The following is a 13,056-nucleotide window of genomic DNA, read 5'->3' on the forward strand; positions in this document are numbered from 1 at the left end:
CAAACATGTGGAGGAAAAGGTTGGACAAATGTATTGAGTCCAATTAAAACTATCTTAGGCAATTTGTTGCTTATAATGAATACATAATTTTCCAGATTATGCCGTGTGGCAGCTCAGGTGATTAAAACGAAAGCAGACTGCGGTATGAGAGAAAACGTATAATTTTTCTGCAGTTACAGCTGTTCCAGGCGATAGGCAGTAAAACCACACAACACTAGGTGCGTTCTTCGCGTATGCCAGTACAGATTGAAACTTCCTATACCAGGCTGCGTATCAAGGATGCAGAAAGCTTGGGCTTCTTTATTTTTCTGTTCAGTTCCCGCGGTCTGCAAACTTTTGACACCGACAGTACCATTACAATTCCCAGTAATCACATTGTAAAAGATGTTGTAAATTTGGCAGTTACTTCTGCTCAAGTTTCAATTTAAGCGGAAAATGTACACCGCAGAAAGGATATTTCTCATTTCTGTTGTTCCGTAACGGCTGCTTCACTAACAAACGCCGTGAAACTGGCGCGACTACAGCAAATGAGAGATAATTGAGATAAATTTAAAGAGGCTACAATAACATCCATTAAATATCAACTGAGGTCACCGTTTTCTGGGAATTATTCTCTCTCTATTTCTGTATGAAAGTTTATAGCGCACATACTGAGATAGCACCGTACCATAAACCAATTCGCAACGCCGCAAGATAACAGTACAGGATCAAAATACGGTTCCAAGCAAAGGCGGGAGAAAGAACACCGGCTAGATAATTTTTTTGTCTTCGATAGAGCGCACGCTGATGCGAGTAGATAGAACGATCAACTGTTTTGACTTGTTAGTCGGAAGCGCGCACCGCGTTGAATAGACGTAGGCGAACCACACTAGAGAAGACAGAACTTTGGAAAATGCACTCTGCTTGGAGTGCACGCCAAGCACTGCGCGGCGGCTGACCCGAAAGCCAGTGCGCGACATTCAAAACCCTGGAGTCGGATGTCACGTGGTGAAAGCGGTGAAAGAGCCAAATGTTCTGAAATCCCAAAAAATCATTTGTGCGGAGAGCCTCTCTTGCAAATGGCGACTGCGCGTGGAGCATAAAAAAGGACCGGCAGTAACAATGACCCCGAGAAAATCAATCTCCCCCGCAGGGGCGCCTGCGTGAGCAGGCGTTTGGTGTGTTGCGACACCACGTACCCGAGCACATGAGGGTTGAACCCTCCCGCGCGTAGCCGTGCATAGCTTAGCCATGTCTGGGAAAAGGAGGATCCTGGGTGCTGAGCCGATGCCGGGTGTTCGGACCTTCAAGGCCCCCTGGCGGAGGCGACACACTTCTTTGGCCTCTGCTTCACATAGACGGCAGCTCCAGACTGACCCACCTGGAGGAAATCGGCAGTGGCCTTTTCCTGTGCTCCTCTCCAATATTCGTTTTTTCTCTCTCGTCTTTTCATCTTTCCTGTCTCCTCTTCACTTCTTCTCACTTCTAAATTTCCGGGAGGCAAGGGTTAACCTTGTGTGTCTAGCCAGTCTTGCTTATGCTGTATTTGGTTATAGCAGCTATGTACGGCTGGTGTTGGCAGGGCTTCCCCTGCAGGAACTTCAGTCGCGTCTCCCTGTTGGGCTCCATGGTGGTTCGTTGGCATCGCTGCCGAAAACCCCTTCTATGCTTATCGAGAATGCTTTCCCCAAACTCCCTAATCGCCCTCAGAAGCGAGGGCGCACCGAAGATGTCTTCCAGTTTTTTCCGCAACTTCCCCCGTTTCCATGTAATTCACTTTGAAAAACCAAACAAACCAGTGCGAACCATTTCACCGTTCATTGCTTCCAATTTTTTTACTGAAGTTTTTGGTCCAGGTTATCAGGCGTCGAGGATGGCAATTGTTGATCTCCTCTTGGAGCTCCGCAGTCAGAAGCAATACGAGAAACTGCCGAAACTAGTATTTGGGAAGACCCAAGTAACAGTAACCCCGCAACGTACTATGAACACAACCCGTGGCGTTGTCTCGGACGTTGATTTGCTCGAGCTGACCGAGTCGCAACTCTTGCAGGGCATCAGTGAGTACAATGTTATCAATGTCAGAACAATTAAGATAAAGCAAGACGGCAAAGAAATCTAGACCAAGCACCTGATACTCACCTTCGGCTCAAGTGCCCTGCCCGAGTCCATCGAGACCGGGTACATCAAGCTTCGCATTGGGTCATACGTGTGAAATCCCCTACGATGTTTTAAATGTCAGCGTTTCGGCCACAGTTCACAGAGCTGCCGAGGCCGTCAAACTTGTGCGACACACCTCTGAATCTTGCGAGAACTCTCTCCACTCTGGAAACTGTGATGGGGAGCACGCCGCGCGTGCTCACGGTTGTGCCCATCCTGGAAGAAAGAAAAAGAAATTGTGACGATAAAAGTAAAAGAGAATATTTCATCCAAAGAAGCACGCAGGCGGCTATCCTGCCTGCCAAAGAACAGCTTTGCCGAGGTGGCGCGTAAGGAGACAACGCCACAACGGCCCATAGCGTCTGTCCGACCCACGCGCAGTGAGGCGGCAGTGACGCCATCCGCCCCCACGGCGGCTGCAGCTAGCACTGCTCCGCCACCCCATCAGAAGGGACCGTCGACCTCCAGGCCGGTGGCCTCAAAAGCCACGTCTGCCGAGACGAGGCCTTCACGTCAAACGCAGCGCTCGCGAGTGCGCGTGCCCAGCGCCTCGCAAAAGGCGATAGCCACAACAACCAGCCAGACGACACCGTCAGCGCCTAAGGAGCGGCGAGACTCTCGCGATCGCTCCAAAAAAGACAAAACTCGCGTCACGGCGCCTGGAAAGGGCCCGTGATCTAAGCTTCGTCTCCTAAACACACAGCGCAAAACACATTTATCATCATGGAAACAGGAATATTGCAATGGAATGTGAGACACTTCTTCATAACCTAGACGACATTACAGAACTTCTACATAAACATAATTCAAAGTTGCTGTGTGTTCAACAGACGCATCTCAAACGCACACGCACATTCTTCGTCAGTACGCCATCTATCTTAAAGAAACGCAACGAGGCGAACGCCTCGTCTGGAGATGTAGCAATAGTTGTTGGCAAGTCTGTAGCTTGTCATCATGTCGTCATTCAGACTCCCTTGATGTAGTCTCAGTTCGGGCAATTCTTTTTATAAATTGATCACTGTATGTCGCATATACATGCCCCCAAATTATCACCTCGGAAAAAGTGATTTTGATAACCTAATTGATCAGCTCCCGGACCCCTACGTACTCCTAGGCGATTTTAATGCCCGCAACACTATGTGGGTAGACTCGCGATGCGACGCAAGAGTCGTTTTATTGAAAATTTTTTGGTAAACTCCGGTTAGTGCTTCTTCAATAAGGAGGAGCCAACGTATTGTAATATTCATCATAACTCATATTCATCATATTCATCATATGTAATATTCATCATAACCAACAGACCTGTCGATTAGCTCTGCTTTAATTTTCCATGACTTGCAATGGCATGCAACCAAAAATACTTGTGGAAGTGATCACATTCCTGTAATGTTAAATTTAATACATCAACACGAATGCCCTCCACATGCCTCCTGGTGGAAACTAGCCTCCGCCAAATGGAATCATATTAAGGAATCCACTTACTTATCACGACATCTTATCACTGGTTTTAGCATAGATGAAGCAGTAGCGTATTTTACTTGTTTTATACTCGACGCAGCAGAAAAATTCATTCCACAAACACATGGACTCTCATGTAAAAGACGGGTCCCCTGGTGGAATCAGCAGTGCAGACTGGCACGAAATAAACAGAACAAAGCGTGGGGTTTGCTGCGTCGCTCCCCGACTGCAGAAAACCTCATAGAATTTAAACTGGCAAAATCTCAAGGAAGGCACACGCGGTGACAGGCAAGGAGGGCTAGCTGGGAAAGGTTTCTCTCGGGCATCACTTCCTATACCCAAGAGTCTGAAGTATGGAATGGCCTAAGAAAGGTAAAGGCGCAGTCATGGAGGAAGGAAACGGAGTAGGGGTCATGACGTCACTCTTTTAAGTGAAGCCGGAAGTAGGTGTTGCTCATGGCGTTGATCCGCCTATCGGGCCAGCTCTCCTCTCTTGTTCACATTTCTCGCGAAACTACGCCCCGCTGCGCGCAACCGTGCAGCTCGGACGCGCGCGCCCCGCAGCAATACTAAATAAAAGGATGCAATCGCGATGTCTCATTGCATCACCGTTGCGGAAGTCATGTTGAAAGAAGTTCATAATGAACTTCGCAAATTGGACCCTGAGGTCGAATCGGCTGCTTTTACAGGCTTTTATGAAAATAAACATGCCTTATAAGCCCAGTCAACTGAACTATTCTCATCAACCACAGTTACCGGCCGCTGCCCAGTTCTTGTGTGTTTTTAAATAAAAGTCACCTTTATCGCTGCCTTCTACTTGCTACTCTCTACGTGGGCTTACTGGGGCTCTCACACTGACTTGCAAGCTAGACGTCTGGCGATACGAAAAAAATTTACGCATTCTCACTGCACTGCAAGAACGCACAGGAGATGTGTACGAAACACCGACCCATTTGCGATCCATTTGGAGTTTATGAGCACAAACACATATTCTCGCTGTGGCATGAGGAATCGTCGTGCTTTATTGAACAAACTTCGGGTGGCCGCGCATCACTACGACGGAGCGCCGGCGAGGAGGCAGAATGTCGTTTCAGACTCCGCATTTAGATTCATTGACTCCGGCCTGAGGTGCTTTCTTCACACGGTAAATGAAGCTTCACGGACCCAAAGTTTTGCGATAGCCGGCGCATGGTGCAGAACAGTACGCGCGTAGAACCGGCCTACGTGCACCATGGAACAGCCGATTGATGTGTTCGCGGGCGTACGTTCTGTGGTGCCTTGCTCAATCTTACAGCGCATCCGCTAACCTTCACTTCCCTGCGCTTCTCGCGCGCATAGATGAGGAACGAATCCTCCCTACTGCTAGCGTATCTTAAGTCAAAGCAGCCGCTTCTTTCCCATCTTCCACGATGAAGCATCGGCTGGCCGGCGCACGGTGCCGAGGGCAGCAAATGCACATATTCTGCGTAACGCTCTATCAGCACGTGTATTGAGGTACACCTCTGCAGGTGTGCATGAAACTCGAACGCGCGCTGCTTAAAAGACTTCGTGCTGTTGCGAGTACTGCGAGAAACAAGCAACAGTTAAGCAACAAGCGTTCATTTCACGAACTTTAGTTATTCCTGTTCTACCTGACCACAGACACATCCGGGAGAGCCCGGTCCAGATAACACAGCGCAACAAAACACGGAGACCAAGGCAAACTTGCCCAAATGGCGCCTTTGCCATGGCACGAAACCTACGGAGCAACACGTGTGATCGCACGCAACCACAACAAAGCAGCCATTGTGGCCCGAAAGGTGTGGCCGCTACAGCAAAAGAAATAAAAAAAGACTGCAAGAAAAAGAACTTATTACGTCATTTCCACCACATTTTTCTCCTAGCGCGCGGGCGGGGTAGGGCCTCTCCTAGTTTTAATTCCTCCATGGGACAGCAAATCCTCCCTTAGTTGACGATAAAGGAATTACCTTGGAAGGCCAGGTCAACGTTCGCACCTTGGAAGGCCAGATCAACGCTCTGGGCGAGCACTTCGAGCATGTATCAATTACACACATTACACACTACACATTACACAAAATTCTGCCTTAAATATAAAAAAGTAGCTGAACTTATGTCACTGGATCGTAAATGCCGTCCGAAGAATCCATACAACTGTCCTTTTAATATCGCCGAGCTTAAAGCTGCCTTGAGCAAATGTAGAAGCTCTGCACCAGGAGCTGATAGAATCATGTATGACATGATTAAAAACCTACACACCGACACACAAATGACACTTATGGCACTTTTCAACTCTATCTGGGCAGTGTCAGCATTGGGGGCTCAATCCCATCGCTCGTGATCCGTTGTCAAGATTGGAGTCCGGCATGAATTCGAAGGTAGCTGGCCCATGCCGTCGTCCAACTTATTCACGCTGAGGACGTTGATGAAGGGAAGGACTGCTTCTCATCGAGAACGTGGAATATTGGTTTATTCACAGTATTTATATCAGCCTAACAAGACTGTTTGAGAAAGTACATCAGTCTAACATGACTGCTTGAGAGAGAGTCTCAGTCCAACATGACTGCTTAAGAAAAGTGTGTCGAGCATCCGCACAACAGCAGTTTTTAAACACTCGGTACTCCCGCGATACAAGGTGACGCGAACGTTCGTTTAGTCATCGCAAACTAGCCGCCTCTCCGCAGGACGGTTTACACACACACATACACACACACACGTGTGCACGGTCCGAAACCGACACCACACGAATTTCGTAGAACTCGGAGCCGTTACGGGTAGCGCGTTGTCTTGCGTCTTGGTCGGTGCGTGGGAAGGAGCCTCCGTCGGCGTTCCCGCGGCAGCTCCCCCGCCCGTAGGAGATCAGGTCCGCGTTGTCGTGTTGCGCACAAAGCCTGCTTCGTCGAACTCCTTCAGTCACAAGGCATCCTAGCTGAAGCGACGGAGAATGGAGGATGCGCGTATTGATACCGACACAAAGTCGACTTAGCCACGCCATGGCTAGAGGTTGGCGGCGGCATTCCAAGATGAAATTGCCACCGCTGGCGTAACTGGCTGGCAAACTTGCACTGCAGCTGGCCGTTCTTAACAGCAGCCGGATACCTCCCATCCTCGCAGAAGAAAGCTATTGTTATTCCCATGATGCAGCTCGGTAAAAACCCTACCTTGGCAGCAAGTTATCGCGCGATAGCTCTTACAAGTTGCCTGTGTAAGCTTTCTTCAAAAAAATGATTAATCGTCGACTCATACATTTCGTTGAACTGAACAATATGCTTGATCCCTATCAGTGTGGCTCCAGAGGAGACTGGTCCACAACTGATCATCATGGGCGCATTGAACGAAATATCCGAGATGCATTTGCACAAAAACAGTTTTCCTTGTCGATATTCCTCGATATGGAGTAGGCATATCACACAACGTGGCGTTACGGGATCTTGCTAGGCTTGTCGGGAATGGGCATCCGTGGAATATGCTAAACATAATAGAAAGCTATTTGTCCGATCGTACCTTCCGCGTTGCAACAAATGAGTGAGGACCTTAACAGAAAGAATATAAGGGTGGGGTTGAAGATTGATGTACAAAAGATAAAGATAATGATTAATAGCCGGGCAAGGGAACAAGAGCTCAGGATCGCCAGTCAGCCTCTAGAGTCTGTGAAGGAGTACGTTTACAATGCAATACAATACAATACAATCTTTATTGTGCGTAAAGAAAACAAAGTACATATAGCAGGCCTATAAAAGCCTCAGAGGGCTTGAGTGGCATTTAGGTCAATCTGGCACCTATTTGCACCTATGTCAATTACTCACAGGGGACCCTGATCAGGAGTAGGAAATTTACAGAAGAATAAAAAGGGGTTGGAACGCATTCGGCAGATATTGTCAGATCCTGACTGGAAGCTTAACATTATCTTTAAAAAGAAAGGTGTACGATCAATGCATTCTACTGAGGCTGAGATATGGGACAGAAACTTGGAGACTTACAAAGAAGCTCGAAAACAAGTTAAGGACCGCGCAAAGGGCGATGGAACGAAGAATGTTAGATGTAACGTTGAGACAGGAAGACAGCGGTGGTGGATCACAGAGCAAACAGGGATAGCCGATATTCTAATTGGCACAAAGAGAAAGAAATGGAGCTGGGCAGGTCATGTAATGCGTAGGTTAGATTACCGGTGGAATATTAGGGTTACGTACAGAATGGGTGCCAGGATAAGGGAAGCGCTGTCGAGGAGGGCAGAAGGCTAGGTGGGATGACGAAAGTAGGACAGGCGCTAGCTGGAATCGGTTGGCGCAGGACATGGGTAATTGGAGATAGCAGCGAGAGGCCTTCGTCCTGCAGTGAACATAAAATATGATGATGATGATGATGAAACCGGTTTACCCCAAGGAAGCGTGCGTGCTGCACGCTCTTTATCGCGAAGATGAACACGCTTCGTGCTTCATTACCACCATCTATTTTTTATTCCGTCTCCGTAGACGACATGCAAATAGATTTCAAGTCCTGCAACCTTGCAGTGTGTGACAGACAAGTACAACTGGGCTTGAACAAATTGTCTAAATGGGCAGATGAAAACGGATTTAAAGTGAACCCCAACAAAAGTTCTTGCGTGCTTTTCACAAGAAAGAAAGGACTCATTCCACATTCCAATGTCGAAATGTATGGGCAAAAAATGCCTGCGAATAAAGAGCGCTAGTTTTTAGGCATTATACTTGACTCTAAATTAACTTTTATTCCACACATAAAATATCTTAAGGTGAAATGTTTAAAAAGAATGAACTTACTGCAAATTTTATCCCACACAACATGGGGCAGCGACAGGAACTGTTTAATGAATATTTACTAGAGCCTCATTCGATCACGATTGAACTATGGTGCCGTGATCTATCATTCTGCTGCCCCTAGCGTGCTAAAAGTGCTAGATCCCGTCCACCATCTAGGTATCCGGCTGGCCACTGGCGCTTTCAGAACAAGTCCCATTGAAAGTTTATACGTAGAATCAAATGAGTGGTCACTCCATCTGCAGAGAGCAAACATCAGCCTAACATATATTCTGAAAGTTCACTCTAAGCATCAACATCCGTGTTCTAATACCGTTAGCGACATGACATGTGCTACACTCTTTCGTAATCGTCCCTCTGTAAGACAGCCTTTTTCACTGCGTCTGAGGGAGCTTAGCGCGGAAATGGATGTCCCGCTCCTCGAACATCGCTTAATGCCTCCAGCTAAGATGCTACCGCCTTGGTAGTGGTAGCTGATGAATGTAATATATCTTTTCTACAAGTTCTAAAGCACGCACCAGAAGTCGAAATACGAATGAATTTCCTAGAACTCCGGTACAAGCACTCCTACACAGTCGCATCGAAGTCACAAGCCGGGGTGTCCTGTGCAGCCATCGGTCCATCCTTCTCTGAATCCGATGTACTGCATCCGGAAACAAGTATCTTTACGGCGGAGGCCTATGCACTATTGTCAGCTGTGAAGCACATAGGGAAATCAAAAGTCCAAAAAGCAGTTATGTATACAGACTCCCTAAGCGTCGTGAAGGCCCTGATGTCACTCTGTAAGCACAAAAATCTAGCACTTAATTAACTCTGCTCCGTCCTGTGTAAAGGCTATTTATCTAACCAGCATGTCATCATATGCAGGGTGCCGGGTCATAGGGGCGTCGAGGGTAATGTTCTGACAGACGAGATGGCCACGTCAATTGCATCGCAAGCTATTAAACCTACCGCTGCTGTCCCTGCCACAGACCTGAGGCCTTTCTTACGAAGAAAACTGCGAAACCACTGGAAATGCTTGTGGGACGCAGAAACAAATAAGTTCCACGTAATCAAGCCACAATTAGGTTTCTGGCCCTCCGCAACGAAATCACGCCCAACAGATGTCCTATTCTGTCATCTCAGAATAGGACACACATTTGGCACCCATCATTTTCTACTCGCTGGAAATGAACCTCCAACCTGTGGTAGATGCGGAGAAAGGCTGACCGTTCTCCACGTCCTCCTGGAGTGTCTGGTAGCGGAATCTGAGAGAAAGAGACATTTTTCCCTAGCATACCGGCAGCACATCCCTCTTCATCCTGTCATGTTTCTCGGTCCAGAACCGATACTAATACTAATACTGGTGCTAATACAGTCCTAGGTTTCCTGAAAGATGTCTCACATGTTATTAACCTAGCGCTTCCTCTCTTCTGAGGATGGTACTGCCATAGTAGTTTTGTATAGCACATGCCTCCAGGCCCTTGTGTTTCAAGGGCTCTGGTGAGGTAGTAGTGCTATAGCCATTTTCATCTGGCATATCTTGTATGTCGTATCATTTCTTAGCAATGAATTTTGATGGTCATAGTACACGTCATATGTCATCGCCATAATCTTAGATTTACGCACTTCACAGCGACTATCTTTAAGGCCCCTTTACAGCCACGTCACATTAATTTCATAGAACTCATAACTCCACTACAAACTCATTAACTCTGGTATGGAACTATTTGGCCATACCTAAGCTCCATACATTCATTCAAAATAATACCTCTACAGAAATGTGATGCTGGTGCTTGTGCTAACCACAATATCGGGACCGGGAGTGGACTGTTTTCGATCACTTCTTTCGTGGGCAACTCATCTGAAACAGTATTATGCTGCTTGGGGAGTACCAACTTTGGATAGCTACTCAAGACAAAATTAGGAATAGTAACAGCGTGAAAGACACAGATGAAAGGGAAGACTTACCATATACAGGCGCTGACTATAACAACTTCACTTTATTTGCTTACAGGTGCGTATATGCATGTATATACCGCGGCGCAAACAGAAATCCCTGTTTTGTTTCAGCTGGCACCACCTGTTCTTATTTATTTACGCAGATGTTCTTATTTTACCAGACTGCGTAGTTCTCTACCGTTCCCGAGTACGCTTCTCTTCTCTTGGCACCAATTATGTAACTCAAATAGACCAGTGGTTGTTATTGAAGATGATTCTTATCTGCTTGTTTATATGTCCTGCCCAACTCTGTTTCTCCCTTTTAATCTCTTGCAACTGGAATGTCGGCTACCCCCGTTTGCTCTCTAATCCTCACCCCTATCTTCCTGTCACTTAAGTTGCGCCTATCATAGGCGTATTTCGTTCAACCGCACATTCTGCACCCCTGGGCTTGTTCTTTAGCTTCTTTGTTATCCTCCAAGTTTTCTAATACCAGTTCGAAAATACATACCGATACTTAATTATGTTTTCAAATACCAGACTAATACGTCCACGTAACCGATTCTCCGCAGTTGACGTTTGAACGCGTTGCTATATATACAACCTCGACAAGTCTGCCGAAATGCAACGTACAAATGCACAACTAGCAAGCGTAGACGTTCGGGCTTTTGTATTGCGCGATCTGAATGGCCTAAAAAATAAAAATAAGACTACAGATAAAACTAATTATCATCAGTTCCTCTGTGAGAAACCTGAATTTGAATCGACACGAGGTTCCGCACTAAATTTTTTAAGCGCCGCTATTTCACTTTTCTTTTGGTCGCACAGATCACCCAGAATTACACTTTTTGCCAGAAACCAGACCTGAACGTCCTCCCTTTTATGTATTGTTTCGCTGCAGGCCATTCTAAGTATTCGTGTGTTAGCATTAGGAGTGCCAAAGTTGAAAAATGACAGACTATTTGGTGGCGTCAACCACGCAATATCGTGTGAACGCATATTTCTTTGGACCAAATTAGTCATTTTCTTGCACCAAGTTAGGCATTGCTAGGCCATTGTTTCACCCGTTGCTAATTAAATCATTTGTCTTCGCCATATCGCTGTTAACCTCTTAAGACATGCACAGTGGATTGCATAATGCATACAGGGTTACTTGGGGGACGCAGGAGGAGGAGGATTGCAGAGTTGCACAAATACCGTTTTGTGGTTTCACGCCGTACCGGCCAGTGTTGTGCAGCATTTGCACTTTCATGAAGGGTATGCGAGGTGTGATCATGCGCTCCACTGTACAGTTGAGAAGAAGGTGGGCAAGCTTGGGCGGATATTTATGCCCATAGCCCAGAGAGTACAAATGCATTTTAGTTTGGGCGAGCGAAGACTTACATGCCCGACACACCTCAAACAAAGAGAATCGTTCAACGTTGGCAAAGCCCAAAGCCAAGGTCGCGTACATGGAGGCCGCGACGCAGTCCTTTTTGTGCCACAGTCTGTCACACGAAGAACACGCAAAGCCGGGCGGGTTGTCTATGAAGTCCCACTCCAAGATGGCCGTCGCAGCCGTTGCTAAAGGTAGACCTTGTGACTTGGCCTTGCGACGCTGGTATGCAACGTCCGCAGCTAATCGGGCTTGTCGATGTTAATCCGTTTCGGTAGCGCGCTTGACACGCTTGTGACATCTGTAGTTCTCCAATCGCTTCTGTCGTTCTTCGACAGTTTCATTGGTACGTTTCAACGCCATGAATTGATGATGATGACGACGACGACGATGATGATGATGATGACGACGACCCTCTGTACAAATGGCACATACCCACTGTGGGGGATCTGCCAAGAGTTGAACAACTTGGAGAAAATTAATCCAAAAAAAACTTATGAAAAAAAAATTAGGGGAGATGTATTCTGCCCGGTGTTCTAATTAATTATTATAATTGACTGTTTTAGGAAGGCTGCCGACTGGAATCAAGTATAAAGTTTTTCATCGCAGTGCGAACTTTCTGGTGGCTGTACCCCAATGTGGAAGCTACAAACGAAAGCAAGACGGGGACGTTCATGATGAGGCCATGCTTGTTGAAAGGGTCCTCGAGCACCCTCTTTCTTACTGAGGATAATCGTTGGCACGCAAGGAGAAAGTGATCAATTGTTTCTGGTTCCCCGCACTGTATACGCAAAGGAACATGCCGAGAAACCAGCTTTGTGTCTATATAAATTTAGTGTCGGGATGCGGCAGTTTAGCCATATTGGGCGGAATTTATGGCTCCAAGGTAACAATAGGTGGTGGTAATCATAATGCGAAGCCACACACACACACACTATATATATATATATATATATATATATATATATATATATATATATATATATATATATATATATATATTAGTACAGCTTACGGTGGCCTGATCCGGACCACCGTCAGTTGTACTTCGCCCCTTGATGAGGCAGCACGTGTGTCAAGCGAGCTCCTGAACCATACTTTGCCATGTGGTGAGCGCGGTTTAAATCATGAACCCAGGGGTCGCAAAGAGGTGCGACATAGTGCTAACGCATTTCTCTCGCATTTACCGCTAAATCGCCGCTGAATTGTTAGAGTGCAGCTCTTCGGCGTCGTTCTTCGGCGTAACTGAGCGAACGAGCTCGGCGAAAGAAGAAAGCGACCGCGGAGCGCAGCGGGAGCTGCAAGAAGAGGGTGCGAGTGGGAAAGTGGAGGAAGAGACTAGAGTGAAAGTATGGGACGGAAATTGGAGGAGGAGAGTATGGCGAAAGTGTGAAG

Source organism: Dermacentor andersoni, chromosome 5, assembly GCF_023375885.2.
Source record: "Dermacentor andersoni chromosome 5, qqDerAnde1_hic_scaffold, whole genome shotgun sequence".
Taxonomy (NCBI): domain Eukaryota; kingdom Metazoa; phylum Arthropoda; class Arachnida; order Ixodida; family Ixodidae; genus Dermacentor; species Dermacentor andersoni.